The sequence below is a fragment of the Anastrepha obliqua genome, chromosome 5 (genome assembly GCF_027943255.1).
Source record: "Anastrepha obliqua isolate idAnaObli1 chromosome 5, idAnaObli1_1.0, whole genome shotgun sequence".
Taxonomy (NCBI): Eukaryota; Metazoa; Arthropoda; class Insecta; order Diptera; family Tephritidae; genus Anastrepha; species Anastrepha obliqua.
Window position 1 is genome coordinate 36194526 of NC_072896.1, and position 16541 is coordinate 36211066.

A 16541-nucleotide genomic window follows, 5' to 3' on the forward strand; every position below is an offset into this window, starting at 1 on the left:
AAAACAAATCAAAACAGACTAAACAGACTAAACACTTATTAGGCCTAAATACATAAATTTGACTTATTTAGCGCAAAAAACATTGAAAAAACTCAAAACACACATTTAGGGGCTGCCACACAATTATTGCTGAATATTCATCAATTAATCCGAAAGTAAATTTTTTTCATTAATTTCCAGCGGAATAAGCGATATTTAGCGTTACACTAACTACAAGTAGTAACGTAGGAGTCAGTTCTTGCAAACTGAGTAATTTAATACATATGTATTTCAGATAATAATAACAAATATAGTGTTGCACGTAACATTTTAACTGTTTTATTTTTAACTTCAATTACAGTATGCATGTTGCTGTTCTGATTCTCACAATGTAAGGTCATACGGTAACCGGCTGTTAAATTTCTCTTGTACCTGCCATAAGTATCTACAAACAAAAACGAAGTCTACAGTTACAGGCGCATTGTTCGTAACAGGAGCAGTACACCATCATAATAGATTTATGCTATAGGTGCCTGAAAAGCATTGCGCCTTATGCATTCTTATACATACATACATACATATTATATAAGTGAGCTTCAGAAAGAACATTTTGTAAGCATCCTTTGCTTAACTTAACATGGTTTGATCTCAAAAGCAGAATTTGACTTTACATGTTTGAGAAATGTTTAAGAAAGCTTTTCGCAAACAGAATGGCCATTTAATCAGCAATGTGAGTTTGAATTTATGCTAACTTTTTATGCATAATAGCGCTTGAACGATTTTTGCTGCTTTCCATTATAATAGTTTTGCATCCCGCAATCGAATAGGCGAATCCACTGTAAAAGCAGACCGGCTCACGGCAATGCGTCCATAATTTGGCGAAACATTTATTTTTTAAGGCCATTTTGATGCGAGCTGCCTTGGATAACATCGTGGGAGTACCGCTTAAGTAAGTAAGAATTGTTTAGTGAGCTTTAGGGTGATCGTGGTTTTTTGGTGGCCATAGTTTTTTACACGATAATAATTTCAGTATTGAAATTAAAAAATTCGCCATGTAGCGAAAATTTTTGAATATAGAAAATTGGAATATTTACTTGATAGGGATGATAATTAAGAAAAACATTTTTCTAATAGCGGTCGCCCCTTGGCAGGCAATGGCAAACCTCTCAGTGTACTTCTGCCGTTCGGAGTCGGCTTGAAACAAATAGGAGGAGGAGCTTCGCCAAACACCCAAAAAAGGTGTACACGCCAATTATATACTTAATAGAGTCTCGAGTGGGACATAAAATTAACATACTTAAGCAGAATTATTAAAATTTAATTGCACTATTTTTACCAAAGGTTTCAAAGTATCACGAATGGTTTGAAAGCAACGATTTGAAGGCGAGAATTAAAAGAGAACACACTGCTCGTACATTACCTCTCATTTACACCTTCTATAGTTATGTTTAAACAGCTCTGTTAAAACAGAAATGTTAGGTGGACATCGAGAATTTCACTGTTGAAACATGCCTGTCCGACCAAATGTCATCAATTGGCATCACTGCCTTAGGATCAGCTGTCATTCCATACTTTGACAACTCAATTTTCATTTTTCGGGTTAATTTGCATGCGCGAATACCGCGCTCCGATTTGTTGGACGCCATTTTGAAAATGAAATATTAAGAGAGCGAGGTGCCCATATGAGAAAATCGGACGAAGTTAAAACAGATATTTTATAGATGTTAAGACACACTTGGTAGAAGGTGAAGATGTGGTGTTAAACCGAATATGAGTAAACATAGCGTTGTTCTGATGCGAGTAACTACAAATAAATACTTGAAATTTCGTTAAAGTTTTGAATACTTTTTTACTCAAGGCTTTCGTGCAAGTATTCAGGTGGGTATAGAGTTCGCGGTTAAAGTATTTACTTGCTTTTCTTTCAAGAGTTTTTGTTTTGAAAATAAATGATTCATGCAGTCTTGGTAATATTTGTACATCGGAGCTACTAAAACGATTTGTCCAAATAGAGTTCCATAGTACCATTGCTATAACTACAACTTTAGACTCTATATTTAAATGTATTTACTTCAGAGACCCTGTGGTTCTTCAAGGGCAAACCGAAAACTCCGAAGCTCTCAATACTTCAAGCAATAGTGGGTCGAAAAAGGCATTGTGATGCCTTATGACTTTTGACAACACCCCCGAGGCCTCGTGCTTGTGAAAAAAGGACGAAAAAAGATCTGGGCGAATTTTCGAGACATATAGTGGCATCGATTCCGTTGTCAAAGAGTAACCTGTCAGCAAATCAGCATCTCTCTGCACATTTCAAATATTTTATAAAATAGCAAAGAGCTTTCTCTGTGTGAATTCTCGAATGAGTGCTGTACGAGTATGTAAGGATTATACATAGATTACAAGCACGGATGATTGATTACCAGGTTTGGCCATCCATAGTAAAATTGTGAAACTAACTTCGGCTGCCACATCACCGGGAATTCGACAGCAGAACTCTACCCGCTCATTGTACAAGTATTCACACACCCTTCCAGTGTTCAGAAGGCAACGAAATAAAATGAGGAATGGCTGCGTTGATGTTTTCGTATATCATCAACACAATCTCAATTTTTTCCGACCTCTGTTATGAACAATCCGCTGACACATCCCACGTATCGTCAGCAAATCGGAAGCCGGTTAACGGTCTCACGCTGGCCTTTCTATGTATCGCACGAATAAGCATCGAGTACTTATCTCAGACATTTCTGTGGTATTAATCATTTTTTCGATACTTTTGACAGGCGTCGAGTACGTGGCGGAGTCGAAAAACTCTAGGTAAATTACCATGTGGAAAATTCGGTAATGCACTGAACTCATTGGAGATCGCTTTCATTTGATTCAAGAAAGAAACAAGAAGCAAAGAAGCTTTGCAGCGTTGTGCCCAAAATATGTATAGGTAGCAACAACAAATAAAGTCGAGATTTTAAAGTAAAAATAGGTATTTTGATATATAGAAGAGTATTAAATACTAAGTATTTATCACAAGAAAGTCTACATTATGATGATGATGAATCCTCATTTAACAATAATAGGGCCATTATCGAGTCGTTGGAGCAATATTCATTTACCGTCAAAAGTCAAATCAGTTGTTATCAATCAATGTAGGAATCAGTTGTTTGGAACCCAATTGTTAGTTAGCAGCAGTGGAATAAAGTGTAGCCTTTGTGATCGATTTTAATCTTTACCCGGAGCCTGACATGAAGGCAACTGTACTCTGTAAATCTGTAGAACACATAGTAATAATAATAACAATAATAATAATCTCTCAAGTAAAGTGAAAACTGTCTAATGGCAAGTCTGAAAGTGCAGCACAGGGCACACGTGCAACGCGTGGGTTATCTATTGTACAAAAGTACAAATTTTGTAATAAGTGACTTCAACCAATCAATTGCTTATTATGAATTACACAACTAATAAATCAAGCAGACAAAAACAAAACTTACAGAGCAAATTCGTACAGAATTCATTGTATAGGAGGAGCGGATCTCCTTTATAACATTTATATACATATAATATAATTGGCCGTTACATATTATACTTTCTGGGTATTTGGCCGAGCTCCTCCTCCTATTTGTGCTCTGCGTATTGAAGTTGTTCCACAAATGGAGGGACCTACAGTTTGAAGCCGACTTCGAACGCCAGATGATTTTTTATGAAGAGCTTTTTCATGCTTCCTGCCTGCCTAGGGGTGACCATTGTTAGAAAAAACTTCTTCTATCATTTTGCTGTTTCATGCATGAAGATTCGAACCTACGCACCTCCGAATGGTAGTCACAGATCAACCATCAATTCGGCTACGTATATTTAAAACAAATTCTCATTGTTGAATGTGAACAAAAATGGGACACGCGCACAATTTTTAATTCTAGCAGCAAAAAATTTATGTACTTATATATTGACTGTCACAAAAAATGGTACGCAGTTTTTATTACAGTTTTGTCTATGCTTTTCTGAAAGACACTACAACAGTCGGGAAGCCGAAAGCTGAAAGAACTTTGTTTGATGGGCTCGTTCTGTATTACATCGTCCCTTTCCCCACTCTTCCCTCGCGGGTAGGAGGGCCGTGAACATTATAATGGCAAGTGTAGACGGAAAGCTCCGCACGGCGCACGATATATCTTGTCTGCAGATCTACCTGAAGGAGGTTTAATGTCACCTATAATGTTGTCGATGGCGTCGTTGACATTGCACCGGTCATAATATTTTTCATAATAAAATTTAAAAAAATAGCATATTTAATATATATATATTGCAAAAAATAGTTATACGATTTTTAGAAACACTCACTGTACATACATTTTATTGCTTCCTTTTAAAGCCATTATCTTTACACACGTGCAAATAGTTTGCTGACTTGTTTCACCCGGCAAATTTTGTAAATATTTATTTTCGTTATTAGTAAATAAATTTTTTGCTAGCATATTTATTTCCATAAAAATTAGCATATTTCCGCAACTGTAATTAATACAAAGTCACACAGGAAGCTGTAATGGTTGAGGTAGAACTGAGATAGTGAAAAATTTCTAACGCAAGCGAATAAACGAGTGGTATAAAAGCCGTTTGTGATGGACGAAATTGTTTCCGTGAAACAAAATGAAAAATAACTACCAGCCTATAGTGTGAGGGCACTAGCCTGCCATCCCAGAGGTTGTGGGTTCGAATCCCACGTAAAGCACGGACCTCGCACTTTTCCAAGTTTACCTACTTTTCCTGTTTCTAAACACAAATAAAAATCATTCCTTAACCCCAAAAACTTATCCTTTCCATCCTTACTCCCGCACAATAGTCAGCGCATTATTTGAATTGTGGCTCTTAAAACAAGCAAAAAACATATGGCATCAGTGGCGCCAGCAACAGGAAGCGGGCGACCGTGGTAATAGCGCAGACACACGAAGCACGAAATTTAGCGAAGTTCCCAACCAGCTGCACGATCCTTCTGCCAGAAAAATGTGAAACACAGATGGCGCTCCAAGCAGTAAAAAGGCGTTGTTCCTAAGCAACGACAGGTGGGCATTCCCACTACTTAGGACTGGTAACGGCTTGGTGTGTGCCGGTTAGCACGAGAAAGAAACGACTAGTGCGCCTTGTAGCGTGAAGAAGATTGGATTGGAGGTTGGTGCACTGCCCCAGGCTGTAGAAGAAACGAGCGTAAAGTGACCTTAGTCGTCTAGCTGCCAAACCCAATTTACAGAGAAAATGCTCAACAGTCTCCTTCTCTGACATGTCCGTACAGCTTCAGCAATGGGGGTTAAATGGTAACCCTAGCTTTTCCGTGTGCGTGCTGATCGTCCAGTGACCGGTAAACTCAGCTACAAGCTTGGAAATTGAATGGCAAGGAGTCCAAAGGGCTTTCTGAGTCCTTTGTATATCGTATTGGGGACAAATGGTACATGAAGAAATGGAGCTCCATCTTTTCTGCGCTTTCTTGAGAAATAATTTGTGCAGTTCCCCTTTAACAACTGTCAGGGGGATGCCGATGACCGGGTAGGAGGTCTCTGAGGCCAAATCAGTCCCCTTCCTGACAAGCTCATCAGCAATTCCATTTCCGTCTATGTTCCTATGTCCTGGAACCCAGATCAGAGAAATGTACACCCAGAAATGCACACCCAAGAGATTTGATCTCCTCCTTACAGGAGTTTACTAATTTCGTTCTGCATCAGGGCGTCGTCTTTTAAGTAGTCTCGAGTAAGTACTATAAGATAAATTGAATAAGAGAGATTATTAATGAAAATAATAATGTGCTGGTGGCCGCCGTAGCCGAATGGGTTGGTGCGTGATTACCATTCGGAATTCACAGAGAGGTCGTTGGTTCGAATCTCGGTGAATTAATAAAAACAAAAAAAAAAAACAAAAAAAAAACAAAAAAAAAAAAAAAAAACATTTTTCTAATAGCGGTCGCCTCTCGGCAGGCAATGGCAAACCTCCGAGTGTATTTCTGCCATGAAACAGCTCCTCATAAAAATATCTGCCGTTCTGAAACTGTAAGTCCTTCCATTTGTGAAACAAAATCAAGACGCACACCACAAATAGGAGGAGGAGCTCGGCCAAACACCTAACAGAAGTGTACGCGCCAATTATTTATTTATTTATTTTATAATAATGTGCTGCCTGCTCAGCAGTTTAGATTTGGAAAATTTCATTGCAGAACACAACAAGCCTAGAGAATTTGTAGCCACGTAAAGTCAAGTCTCAATAACCAAAAGTCGACCGCTTTAGTCCGACCTTGCAAAAGTCTTTGACTCCGTTTGGCACAGTGGGCTGCTAATTAAACTCATAGATTTAGAATTTGCTATCCGACTTATAAAGATTGTTCAAAGCTTTCTAAAAATCGTTATTTCTGCGTATGTTTAAGTAATGAATTTTCAGACCTAACGGAAGTTCCAACTGGTGTCCCTCAAGGATCAGTTAAAGGACCTATCTTATTCTGACGTGCTCATGATATAATTAGTAAAATGTAAAGTGCGCTGGATTATATCGCAAATTATTTTCACAGAAGGAAAATAAAACTTAATGCTGATAAAACGCAAGCTATCTATTTTACCAAAAAAAAAAAACAATAAAAAAAAAACAAAAAAACCATTTTGCCTAGCATAAACCTCATTTATAAGAGGCATGATATAAATTGGTCCATCACTATAAAGTAATTTTCTCCCTTAATTAAATGTATGTATATTGTTGACCAACATTACCAAATCTTAAGTATAAGGTATATTTAAGAACTAAGGTAGCGTACATCATATTCTTAAAGTTGAGTTTACAAAAAAAATTTACTTTGAATAAATAAATAAAATTAATTAGGTAAACTTTTTTATAGAAAAACACTTTCGAAAGTTTGCTATTGCTCATCAATCAACTTTTAGATAAAAAAATTATTTCACTTTCGAGGTGTTCTTTGAATTCAAGACCTTTGAATCCGATAAGCTAAGCTTAGATTAACTTCGATGGACTACTCTTAAAGAGTTCACTCAGCATCCAGAAAAAAATTATATCCCTACTTGTAATTAAAACTTCCAGATATTTTATTGTATGCATCCCCCTTTCCAAAAAAAGTGGACATAGACTACGCAAGTACTCGAAATCTCAAGCAAAGTAGACAAAGTGAAAGTTCTGAACGCATTCTATGCCTTGTTCCGTCTACAGCTTCTGTAGAAATCGTAATGCGGGTTCGGAGCTTGGCGGTCATAAAGTTAATAATGGTTCAATGCGCATTACTATTCTCATGATAAATCACATTTTCGTGTTTGAGAGCCTCTGAGATCATTGTGTACTGGAGTTGTGCAGTGCACTCTCCTCGTCATACTCCTCAGCTCGTACGATTAGTTTTACTTCTCAGATCGATTGTACAGTAAGCCCAAAGAAAGTAGATTCCGCTATCACTTCCCGAGTCTCAGAACTCAGTACAGATAGATGTTACGCTGTTGAAAATATTATAAGGATCTTCGACATTCTTGAACTTCAGGTTATTCGTCATCGACCTACATATGGTCTTGCTCTCGATCTGCCTATTTACCAGGAAAGTCTTTCCTACATGGCGGAACTGTCATGCTAAGAAAGGCAATCGTATAGATTTTGGCTTGAAAAACAGGAATTTTTCAGTCTCGCACGAAGAGTTACCAGGGAATCCTCCTCCAACTTCTGGTAATTTCTGAACGCTAAAGTGGAGTCAAATTTAAAAATATGTAACTCCCGTAGACCTGGTTGAAAAGAACGTAGCTTAGAAGTCGTCGCTGAATGTTAAAACAAATGCCATTCGGGAAAAAAGTAATTCACGTCATTTCTCTCAGGTCAGGAGGCCCGATCGGTTCGCCATGCCTTCAAGGGCTCGCTCATACAAAACTGAAGCCAAATTAAATATTATAACTTCTTACACTTCCAAGATTTAATTGAAGTTGTGGAACTTATGAGTCAGTCGAAGGTGGTGCTATGGTACGCTAGAGCACCTGGAGCAATTTATGAGAATAATTTATTCTTAATTTATATTTAAGTGCATACATATGCACGTTTTCTAAAGTATCTAAGGTTAGTTAGAGAAAGTCAAATGAGGCAATGGCTTTTAAGTTTTAAAAGCAGAATTGAATTTAAGCAATTAAAATTAACCGAGGAGATAAAGAATGTAATTAAATTAATTAATAATATTTGTATATGTGTTACAAAACCCAACATTATCTGCTAGAGTTCTTAATACATTTTTAATTGCATTCGATTTAAATTGACCTTTTGAACCTCATAAGTAGACTTGATTGAAAGGCATTTAGAATCGAATTTTTATAAAAAATCATTAATCAATATATACTTGGACTTGAAACTCACCATAGATCTGAACTGTATGCATATGTATATGTAAGTATGTACGCAATTGTATAGTTCAAAAAACTCATTTTCGAATTATATGAAAGCAGAGACATTTTGCCATATTTAAGTTAAAAAAATTATCTCATATATACTCAGATATACTTTGTAAAAAAATATTGAACAATTAAGAAATAATTAAATATTTTACAAAATAAGTAATAATAATTAAATATTGCAAAAAATATGGGAAATTAATTTATGGTTTCCTTTTCTAGGCCAAGATGGGTATACTAAATTTCATTAAATAGTCAACATATCACGGTAATATTATGTACCCAATAAGGGAGGATGGTTCCATATGTAGAAGTCCACGTAAGTGGGGAAAGTTACTGATCGCCATTCACTTGAGAGCGGCCAGGACGATTCTTCTGCATATGGTTTAAGCAGCTCACAACTCCCGTGATTAGCCCAAGTATCCTCTGGGTAGCTTCCGAACACCCGTTCGAGAGCGAGAAACGTGAGAAGTCGAAGCATCCCATTATAGCTGGTTGTGCGCTGGGTTTGGCACCCGCCATATAAAATTCCGCCCAATGAACACACGGGCAGACTAACACTCTATAAGGCTCTCATCATGCCCGTCCTAACGTATGGCGCAGAAGCGTGGACGATGACAACATTCGATAAGCGACGCTTGGAGTGTTTGAGAGAAAGACTCGGCGCAAGATTTTTGGACCTTTGCACGTTGACAACGGCAAATATCGCAGGCGATTGAACGCTGAGCTGTATGAGCTTTACGACGGCATAGACATAGCGCAGCGAATAAAGATCCAGCACCTACGTTGGCTGGGTCATACCGTCCGAATGGAAACAAATGCTCTGGCTCTGAAAGTATTCCATGCGGTACCAGCTGGTGGTAGCAGAGGAAGAGGAAGGCCTCCTCCGCGTTCGAAAGATCAGGTGGAGAAGGACTTGGCTTCACTTGGTGTGTCCAACTGGTGCCGATTAGCACGAGAAAGAAAGGACTGGCGCTTTGTTAAATTCGGTCAAAATTGCGAAAGCTGTTATAGCGCCTATTAAGAAGAAGAGGTTTTGTAAGGTATACCATACATATAAAAGTGATGCTTACACCCTTTATTGGGTGTTTGGCCAAGCTCCTCTTCCAATTTGTGGCATCGTGATATTTCTTCACATATGGAAGGATCTACAGTTTTATGCCGCCTGCGAACAAATGTTTTTTTGTGAAGCTTTTTATATGGGAGAAATGCACTCGGAGTTTTTCCATTCCTGCCACTATTAGAAAAAAACTCTTTTCATCGTTTGGCGTTTCTTGCACGAGGTTCCAAACCCGAACACTACCGAAAGGTACTCACGCATCAGCTCATTTGGCTACGGAGCGGTAGTTTTTCAATCTAACAGTTGAAAGAGGAAAGTAAGTGTAAATTTTCCCTCTCTGAAAAACTTTTAGGTACCCAGAGCCGCTGTTACTACCGAACTTCCATGCCTAATTTTTTCATCCTCATGAAAATATCTTACAGTTTTATTCTTTCAAAATTAGTTCGTACTTATTCCTATTATATGAACTTATTATTTCATTCATCTGGTAAATATGTCTGCGATTCTCAGCTAGCTTAAGCAATAACTATTTGGAATAGCCCATGATGATAGGTTAAGATTAAGGCTAGCTAAACTTAGCTATTCAACATTACATAGGTAAGAAGTGGCCCCTGGCCTTGTCTGGAGATTGTACATGGATGTAGATCTTAATTATGACCCACTATTTTGCAAGTCTTGTTAACGCTTAACGGATAATCATCGTCGATTAGACGAACACTTTTGCTCTTTCTTCATTTTTCGCGCCATTCGCTTGTCACTTTTCTTTCCTGTTGTGGTTTTTTATTATAAAAAGTATTATGGCAAATTTAAATGCTACATTTTTCATGCAAAAATGTGAAATAAAAGGGACTACGTCAATGCGACAAATATTACCTTGTATGTAACATAAGTTAGCTTTCAGAAATTACCCCAAACACTTGATGTTCTGTTAAAAATGTATGGTGACATCTACTAACAGAATCTCATTAGAAGAAAAGAGCTCCTATCCTTTACTTAAGGAGTCATAGTGATGGAAAATTTGTAATCCGTTTTCTTCGACTTTTTGGTTTTTTGAGTTCTGACGTTTTTGAAGTAAATGATCAATGAATATAAGAATTTTAGTAGTTTCATGAAATAATACCAAAAATATTAAAATGTGAATATTGAAGACACAGAGCAAACACAGTTTAAAGAAGGATTTGACCTCAAATTTTATTGAATTCTTATATTGCAAAAAGGTTCTGGTTTTCTATGAGAGGCTTTTCAAGGCATTAATACTCGCACATATCAATACTCGGTCAATCACTCATCCTCCTGGTCTTACTGTATGGCGTTGAGTCCCAATGGACGATGGACGGTTATTAGGCGCAAGACCTATAGTCCGATTTACGTGGCAAATGCATATCGAATAAGATGAAACCACGAACTGTACGAGCTGTACGCCGATATCGACGTAGTGAAGCGCATTAAAATTCAGTAGCATTTAAATTGACCATTCGCTCAACGTGACAATAACGCTCCAGCAAAGAAGGTGCTCCTGTCGAAATGCGCTGGTGGAACTCGCAAAAACCGACCTCCTCATCTACGTTGGAAAGACCAAGTCGACGACGACCTGACCGCCCTTGGTGTTTCTAACTGGCGTCAATGCGCGCAATTCAGAGGCCATTGGCGCAACATTTTGGTAGCGGCCAAGACCTACCATCAGTTCTAGTTGCTAGCTATGTAAGTAAGTAAGTAATACTGGCACACTTAGAGGTTCACTATTGCCGAACGAGATCCGATCAATGTAGGAAAAATCATTTTATCTACTTTTAATTTTGTTCTGTTACAACCTGGGACATATAGATTTATACACTTTTTGAAAAATTTTGTTCAACTATAAACCTAACTAATTCGTCAGCAATCAACTATATGCAACACGCATTAAAGCAGAGCGACAGCTAAACAGGCGATACTTGACAAAGAAACGGACTCTTAAGTCGACGTGGGACAAGTATGATGGGAGGGCAGGCCCAAATGGGTCGGTATAATTGGAAATAAATAAAACTGTGGGAAGATTAAAGTACATGCAACTTTTGCCAAACTGAATGTGAAGAGTAATTGATGTAGAGCCTAGTGCTCAACTGCCCCCCCCCCCGACGATTTTCTCAATATTTAGTAGTACCGGGAGGCGATTGGTGTATTGACGATTGGAGGTTTAGTTCAAGTTAAAGTCCAACGCTGATTTTTGATGTTTCCTCCTCGCGAAAAATAATATAAATAAAAATACAAAAAGGAATACGAATTAAAAAAAAATTAATACCAAAATTTAATTATTTTTAAAGGTTAAAATCTTGATCAAGTTTGGAAATTTTTTTTTATGCCTACAGTGGTACCTAAACCAAGTAGGTACATACGTATATAAGTTTTTAAAATATATTTCATGATTAACTAACTCACCGATCGATTTAAAAAATATGAGAATATGAATTTAATTTTTTTTTTTCAAAAATACAGTTTTAGAACGACCCTCGTTATTTTTACACATTTTCAAATATTAAAAAAAAAAAAAAAATATTACGTATTAAAAAAAATACTACGAATCAAAAAAAAAATTAATTAAATTTTGTTCAGGTTTGGAAAATATTTTTATTTGATGCACTAGAATGGTATCTAAACCAGTTAGGTACGCACGCATATAAGTTTTTAAATTATATTTTATAATAAGCTAAATGGTCTGACCGATTAACGAAATATGAATTTTAAATTGTTTTTCAAAAAAACATTTTAGAAGGACCCTCGTTATTTTTATACAATTTCAAACATTAAAAAACAAAAAAAAATAATTTAAAAATTAAAAAAATACTACTAATTAAAAATAAATTAATACCAAAAATTTTAATATTTTTTATGGTTAAAATTTTGTTCAGGGTTGGAAACTTTTTTATTCCTATATACAAGTTTTTAAAATATATTTCATGGTGAACTAAATCGGTCGATCGATTTAAAAAATATGAAAATATGAATATTATTTTTTTTTTTCAAAAATACGGTTCTAGAAGAACCCTCGTCATTTTTACACATTTTCAATTTTTTTTGTTTTCAAAACAAACAAAAAATATTACGAATTAAAAAAATACTACGAATTAAAAAAAAAAAAATAATGCAAAAATTTAATTATCTTTTAAGGTTAAAATTTTGTTCAGGTTTGGAAAATATTTTTTGATGCACTAGAATGGTATATAAATCAGCTAGGTACGCACTCATCCAAGTTTTTAAATTATATTTTATAATTAGTTAAATCGGACGACCGATTAAACGGAATATGAAAATATGAGTTTTAAGAAAATATTTTAAAAATAGATTTCTAGAAGGGCGTTCAGTATTTTTACACATTTTCATATGCTTTTTTCAACTACGACCCACACAGATGGTACTAGTACTGTGAGCCCATAAAAAAGTAATAAAAAATACTAATATTTTGTTTAAGTTTGGTTACACTATGCGACATTAACAGGGATACTGGATACAAAAAAGGTTCATTTTCGTTGCACTGTGCTATAAATATTTTTGAAATTCAGGTAATTATTTTTTGTTTGAATTCACTATCATTTACTTATTCAATTCCATCGACATATGGAAATTTCAGTCAGATCGGCCAGACAAATTATATGAATTTTTCATAAATTTTCAAGAGTTTTTGAGCTAACGAAACTTTACAAATCCTTATATTTAAATGTAAGAATGCGTGTGCGAGTATCCTCCACTTTCGCCCGGCTATAAATGTGACCTTGGTCCTTCCGCAAAAATGTTTGAAGACTGTTTCATGCTGTTACAACAAAAACAGGGCATCCTCCAAGGCAGTTGAAATGACCCGTACTTGAATATATTCGTCCCTTCAGCAACCTTCCGCAAAAATGAATTCTAAAGTTGTATGCTTCTCTAACTTAACCTTTATTTCCTTATATTTCGGAAATCTGAGCTACGCTTAGCGCATCCATATCAACTTAGCTATTCCAGCTAACAATTTTGTTAGGAATCTAAAGCATTTTTTTATCATGAAACATATTTTCCTACAAAATTGCAAATTCTTACAAAATTTAATGACCCACACCGAAAAGTGAGATTTAATTTTTGCATAGCTTTGGAGATATCAAATTTCAAGAAATCTACTAATAATTAATCATAATTTTTTTAATTTTTGTGCTAATTTGAACACTTCGAAAAGTTGTTTGCCAATTCTTCGTACTGTCTCTAGGTAAATGAGTCGGACATGGAATCAGGAGTTATGCCGAAAATTTATTAAGCTAAAACTGCCACACAACGTTGTGGCTTTGGCGCTTTATGCGCTTAACGATTTGTCCGCCATAGCACCTAGAACGCAAAGGATGGAGTTCTAGCTTAACTCTACCTTTTAACTTATTTGTGAAGAAGAAAAAAGGTTGCGAGTATTTTAAAAAGCTTCCCTATCTAAAAAGTATTCAATTTTAATTTAAATTTGTTCACTAATTAAATATATGCAAATCCTTCGAAATTCATCAGATATTTTTAGCCAAGGAAAAAAAATCGTTGCTCCTCGACTACAAAAAACTGCTATTTAATATTAATATAAAGATTTGCATTTCTCATATTCTCCTTTATTATTAAACCACTTGTCACCAACATTATTTTTTAACTTTATCTCTAATCAAATATCAAATATTTCATCAGATATCATCAAATATTCTACAAATTTTTATTTTTTTTTTTCATTTCCATGCTCTAAAAAAACATTAAATCTTTAAATGAGCGAGTTTTTAAAATTTGCAATGTCACCAATTTTTCATAAAAATACTAAAGCACATTTGCATATTAATATCCAAAACTCAGTTAATACTCGAATATTCTGCCGAATAAAAATCTCTTAATTGAAAATCTTGTTTTTAAAGCGATTTGCAGACAGACACAAACATTTTTATGTAGCTCAATTTTATAATTTACATTTATTTATCTTGTTTTATTATTTTTTAATATACTCTCAATACCGCCACGGAATTCAATATACTTGAAATTAATTTTATACGAATACGAAATCGCGTTTTATTTTTAATCCGTCCAACCAGCTTGCATACCAGTTCAAAGCGAACTGTTTATGCCCTAAGTAGGTAACAGATATTTTATATTTAGGCATCTGCTCCGTACAGAATCCAAAATGATCTTCTGTTCAACACCACAATACATACATACATATGGCTCTGTACAACCGACTTATTCAGTAAGCGCAACTGAGACAAGCTTCTTTTCACCTCAGTTGCGCTTTGGAGCAAGCTGACTCTGCAAATGAACTCAGGGCCTCAACATTGATGGGGAGTTTGTATGTGTGGTAAGGTGAGCAAGCGCGCAGAGTAATAAAAAGTTGTTTTGCTTTTGGAGCGCGCAAGATCAGCTGCTAACTTAAGTTGTGTTGTAGTTGTTGTTGTTGCTGTTTGGTGCTGTGAAGGTAAGTGGCAATCTCTGCTTGGGCTTGGAAGTTCAGATATTCAGTGAGCAGAGCGAACGAATTGCAAGCGGCGCTCTCGTTGTCACAACAATGGGTGGATTTATGTTCTAAGCAAAAGTGATAGAAACATCTCTCTAAGCGTGATTTCGGAAAAAAAGATAACTTAAGCTTTTATTGTTCGTATTTTGAGGATTGCATTGAATCAAGTGGGGGCGTGTATTTTGAGAGACATTTTCATTGCTGCTGTGCTGTTGCATTCACGTGCTGCTTGGCATGTACGAGCGTGGTTGCCTATGTAAGTGTGGAAGATATTTTCATACAATACCTACATTTATGCATATGTACACATACATATATGTAAGTATATACATATACTTATATATACGTGTATGTACATGCATATTTAAGTATGCATGCGCATTTGCATCATTGAGTGTAGTGAATTTGATTGTTTTTTTTTCAAGTATGTACATACACACGTACATGTAGGTACACTAAATGACAAATGTTGACTTTAAGTTCATAGGTAAATATTATATAATATTTAAGTTACGTAATTGCATTATAGCTTAAATATTTTCCCATATATGTATTACTAATTTTATTACTAGGGGATTTGGTACTGTGATCTGAACGATCTATTGGGTCCCCTTCAAAGATGCCCTTCAATGCCGGGCACGATGCCAGCACACGTGAAAAACCTAAGTTCTTTGACACATCATGACAAATTTCTTTTTATTGCCAAAGGCATAAGGTGTCTGGATTTCCATTTGTGGAACAACATCAAGACGCACACCACAAACAGGAAGAGGAGCTCGGTCAAACACCCAAAAAGGGTGTACGCGCCAATTATATATACATATATATATAAAGGGTGATTTTTTAAGAGCTACGTAAAATTCAGAAAAATGCATGAAATTTTTATTTAAATCGATAGTACAGTCTATATAACATAACGTTTGAAGATTATTTCATACAAATGTTGACTGCGACTGCGCTTCAAATGGTCCATCCGCTTAGTCCAATTTTGGCATACTCTTTCCAATGTTTCGGCCGGTATCTCACATTTAAATTCTTTAATGTTGTCTTCCAATGCGTTAATTGAATAGAATAGGCTTGTCTGAATAGACATGAGCTTTAACATAGCCCCACAAAAAATAATCTAAAGGCGTTATATCGCACTATCTGGGTGGCCAATTGACAGGTCCCGAACGTGAAATAAAATGTTTACCGAACTCGCCTCTCAACAAGTCCATTGTTACGCGTGCTGTGTGGCATGTGGCACCGTCTTGCTGAAACCACATGTCATACAAGTCAAGCTCTTGCATTTTGGGCAAAAAAAAGTTGGATATCAATTCACGGTAGAACTCACCATTCACAGTTACGTTACGATTCACAGCATCTTCTGGCTGATCTTCACTCCAAAATCGACAATTCTGCGTATTTACGTACCCATTGATCCAAACATGAGCTTCGTCGTTGAACACAATTTTTCGATAAAAAAGTGGATCTTCGGCCAACGTTCCAAGAGCCCATTCACCAAAAATGCTGCGTTGCGGTAGGTCGTTCAGCTTCAATTCTTGCACCAGCTGTATTGTGAAAGGCTTCACACCTAAATCCTTTCGCAAAATTTTCCACGTTGTTGAGTAACATTGATGGTCATCATTAACACTGGCCGATACAG

General features: G+C 36.1%; 1 protein-coding gene across 4 annotated transcripts in view; it reads right to left on the reverse strand.

Moving 5' to 3' along the window:
- The window catches only part of LOC129247622 (alpha-tocopherol transfer protein-like), a 62359-nt gene that overhangs the window by 20030 nt on the left and 25788 nt on the right, over positions 1 to 16541 (reverse strand). The window contains exon 1 of one of the 4 annotated variants that reach the window (XM_054886810.1): positions 14359 to 14498. The exons of the other annotated variants lie outside the window; for them this stretch is intronic. The gene's annotated coding sequence lies outside the window, so the exon portion shown is untranslated. Of the gene's footprint in view, positions 1 to 14358; positions 14499 to 16541 lie in introns of those variants that run through there. 4 annotated transcript variants of the gene reach the window in all.